Source organism: Gekko japonicus, unplaced genomic scaffold, assembly GCF_001447785.1.
Source record: "Gekko japonicus isolate JY-2015 unplaced genomic scaffold, Gekko_japonicus_V1.1 scaffold850, whole genome shotgun sequence".
Lineage (NCBI taxonomy): Eukaryota > Metazoa > Chordata > Lepidosauria > Squamata > Gekkonidae > Gekko > Gekko japonicus.
Window position 1 is genome coordinate 639,619 of NW_015165856.1, and position 4,190 is coordinate 643,808.

General features: G+C 50.7%; 1 protein-coding gene across 1 annotated transcript in view; it reads left to right on the forward strand.

Annotated features, from left to right (window-relative positions):
- Positions 1-3,912: 3,912 nt before the first annotated feature.
- RNF24 (ring finger protein 24) overlaps positions 3,913-4,190 on the forward strand; it is a 99,644-nt gene continuing 99,366 nt past the window's right edge. The window contains exon 1 of the mRNA XM_015411175.1: positions 3,913-3,995. The gene's annotated coding sequence lies outside the window, so the exon portion shown is untranslated. The remainder of the gene's footprint in view (positions 3,996-4,190) is intronic.

Sequence of the window (4,190 nt, forward strand, 5' to 3'; positions counted from 1 at the left end):
CCTATTATGCTAATGAGTTCCTGCTGGGCTTTTTCTACAAAAAGAGCCCTGATTAAATTATATACGATTTGTACATTAGCACAATGTGAGTAGCTATAGTTTAGTTTCTTTTTTGTCTTTGTGTTGTCGAGGGCTTTCACGGCTGGAGTTGCTTAGCCACTGTAGATTTTCCGGGCTGTATGGCTGTGGTCTTAGCATTGTAGGACCTGACGTTTTGCCAGTAGCTGTGACTGGCATCCTCAGAGGTATAACACAGCCTTTTTGTTTACCTTCCCCATCCAACTCATTACCGCCTCTTCACATCTGTTCAGGACATCTGCAGTCTCCCCTGACTCTGGGGGAAAGGAAAAATTGAGCTGAGGGGTCATCACCTCCACACAAATCCGTCAGCAACTTCTCCAGGCACTCAAAGAACTCGGGGGCGGGACGGAGCCCTGCAGGACTCCGGTGTGCCCGAAAGCCATGACACTTCCTGACAGAGAAGTACTTGAAGGAATATCATACAGAGGATGGTGCAGAATTGATTTTTGTTGCCCCAGGTTGTACCAGAACCAATGGGTTGAAATTAAATCAAACATTTTGGCTAAACATTAGGAAGAACTTCCTGACAGAGCGGTTCCTCAGTGGAACAGGCTTCCTCGGGAGGTGGTGGGCTCCAATGCTCCCTCTAAGCTGTGGAGTCTTGTGAGCGGAAACTCCACTTTGTGAGCTACTGGCATTAAAGTTATGAGCGAGCCATTTGGCTACTGCATAAATTAGTTGGCTCTGGAGCCCTCCTTCCAGAGCTAAGACAAAAATGTGTGAGCCGGAGGCTAAAAAACTGTGAGCTGGCTCACACTAACTCAGCTTAGAGGGAACACTGGTGGGCTCTCCTTCTTGGGAGGTTTTCAAGCAGAGGCTAGATGGCCATCTGACAGCAATGCTGATTGTGTGAACTTAGGCGGTTCGTGAGAGGGAAGGCAGGAAGGGTTGCGTCAGTGTTTAGTTCTCATGGCCCTTTCTTACACGCCCAGGGAAATGCTGATCGCCCCTTTGGGGTCAGGAAGGAATTTTCCTCCAGGCCAGGTTGGGCCAGGGATCCTGGAGGGTTTCCTCCTTCCTCTGGGCACAGAGCAGAGGTCACTGGGGAGTGGGGTTGGACTAGATGACCCTTAGGGGCACCCTTCCAGAGCCAGTTTGGTGTAGTGGTCAAGTGTGCGGACTCCTATCTGGGAGAACCGGGTTTGATTCCCCCACTCCTCCACTTGCACCTGGCTGGATGACCTTGGGCAAACTGTAGTTCTGATAAGAGCTGTTCTTGAAAAACAGCAGTTTCTGTCAAGAGCTCTCTCAGCCCCATCTACCTCACAGGGTGTCTGTTGTGGGGAGGGGGAGGGAAAGGAGTTTGTAAGTCGCTCTGAGACTCCTTTGGGTAGTGAAGGGCGGGGTATAAATCCAATCTCTTCTTCTTCTTCTTCTACCTCACAGGGTGTCTGTTGTGGGGAGGGGAAGGGAAAGGAGTTTGTAAGCCACTCTGAGACTCCTTTGGGTAGGGAAGGGCGGGGTATAAATCCAATCTCCTCCTCCTCCTCCTCTTCTTCTTCCTCTTCTCTTCTTCTTCTTCTTCTTCTTCTTTGTTTCTACGATAATACCACCCTAGAGGAAACAGGTGTAGGAGAGCTACCACAGTGCGTCCCAGACAAATGTGGGGGAATCGTCTGAAACCAAACCGATCCCGCTGGAGCCTTTTCAAGCAGCCAGACAGCTATTTCGCAGACCTCAGTGCCTCAAGCAGTTCCCACCGACTCCGTTCAACCCCCCCCCCCTTTCTCGGGCAGCCGCTGCCCACCGACATAAAATGTCAGTAGAGTAGGCTGCTTTATGTCCAGGGACTGGCTGCATTCGAAAACAGTGTTCCCAGCTGTTCTCTGTCCAAGTTCATTTCCCGTGCTGGGTTGCCAACCTCCAGGTGGGACCTGCAGATCTCCCAGTAGTGCGAGTCATTGCCAGACTATAGCGATCAGTTCCCTGGAGAAAACGGATGCTTTGAATGGTGCTTCTATGGCACTGTACCCTACAGAGGCCCTCCCCCTCCCCAAACTGTGGGCTCCAAGTTAGGTTGCCAACCTCCAGGTGGGGCCCAGCGATCTCCCAGAATTAGAACTGATATCCAGGCAACAGAGAGAATGGCTGCTTTGCATGGTGGACTCTATGTTATAATATCCTGCTGAGTCCCCTCCCCAAACATCCACCCTCCCCAGGATCTACCTCCAACCAATGCGCCCTCTAAGCTGTGGAGTCTTGTGAGCAAAAATTCTACTTTGCGAGCTACGGGCATTAAGGTTGTGATCGAGCGATTCGGCTGTTGCATGAATTCATTTGCTCTGGAGCCCATCCTGCCTGAGCGAAGACAAAAATGTGTGAGCCGGAGGCTAAAAACCTGTGAGCTAGCTCACACTAACTCAACTTAGAGGGAACACTGCCTCCAATATCTCCATGTATTTCCCAATCCAGAGCTGGCAGCCCTAATTGTCATTATTAATGCCTTGGGAGCCATACAGCAGAGAGCGCTAAATATTTTTAAACAAATAAATATTAGCTGAGAGTGAACCTCCATGTTCAGGAGCAGTCTACCCCCCTCCCCGAACGCAGCTTTACGCAGGCATCTGGCCGGCTCCTGCTGGAAAGCTGAATGCTAGACTACGCAGTGCTTTGGTCTCATGCTGCAAAGTAATTCTAAATGTTCTCTTGGAGTAGTACCCCATCCTACTCTGGGAACAGAGGAGAAACATTTCAGTTGTCACTGCTGCTTCATGCCTACTAGTAGTAGGTAGTGGTCATGTAGGATTCAGAGGTACAGAAGGAATAGAAATAATTTACAGGGCTCTTTTTGTAGAAAAAGCCCAGCAGGAACTCATTAGCATAATAGGCCACACCCAACAGCAGAAACTTATTAGCATATTAGGCCACACCCCCATGAGCACAGCTTATTAGCACATTAGGATGCACCCCCATGTTACCAGAAGTGTGGTCGTCCAGCCACACCCACCTTTTGCTTCTTATTCTGTTTACCTTGTTTGTTGTCAAAACCCAGGGCCTTTTTTTGGAGCAGGAACGTTTTTGCATGTTAGGCCACACACCCCTAAGGTAGCCAATCCTAATGAGTTTCTGCTGTTGGGCGTGGCCTGTTATGCTAATGAGTTCCTGCTGGGCGTGGCCAACTCAGGAGCCAGACAGAACTGGCCAACTCAGGAGCCAGACAGAACTCCCTTCCTGTGCGTTCCTGCCCAAAAATAGCCCTGGAAATAAATACTACAGATTAATCGATGAAACTTTAGACATATGTACTACAGATTTGGTAAGACACTGAGAATTCTGTTGAGATGTACCTATATAATGCTGGCAAACGTTATTGTGGCATAAGCTTTCGAGAAACACAACTCTCTTCGTCAGATGCATCTGACGAAGAGAGCTGTGTTTCTCAAAAGCTTATGCTACAATATAGTTTGTCGGTCCTAAAGGTGCTACTAGACTTTTTTTACTATTTTGCTGCAACAGACTAACACGGCTACCTCCTCTGGATCTGTATAGTGCTGAGATCCCATCCTTAGGAGCAGCCTCATAATTGCTCTCTGAGTAAGAATTACTTCTGAGTAAACACGCACAGGCCACCACGACTGTGGCTGCACGCGCCTTACAGCACTTGTTGAGCCCTGGAGCAGAAAGAAGCGCAAAAAAAAATCCCTGCAAGCTAACTTTGCCTGGCTCCGGCGCGTGCGCAGTACAGAAAGCGAAGCCGGAGCCGGGAGCGTCCGTGGGAGGACTCGAGAGAGAGGCAAGATGCAAAAAAGGGGGAAAAAAAGTGGGCGGAGTGCTCCACATCCGGGTCCCTTTCCCGCGGTGGTGCGTCTGTGTCAGTCTGGCATTGAGCGGCGTCCCGGGCGGTGAGGCGGCTGCCAACGTTCCAAGCTCCCCGGACTCTGACTCTTCCGCCGGCTCAGCAGCATCCTCTGGGGGTGAGTGGCTAGTCCCTCCAGGAGGCAGAGATTGCAGAAGGGGGGACGGGGGGAGGGAAGCGGGTTCGTGCAAATGCAAAACTGGGGGGAGGACCCCGCATTTCGTGCAGGGGTGCAAAGACCCGAGACTGCCTTGTCGATGCATTGCAACAAAGAGAAGCAGAGGCTGGGCGGGCGGGGGGGGGTATTCCAGGC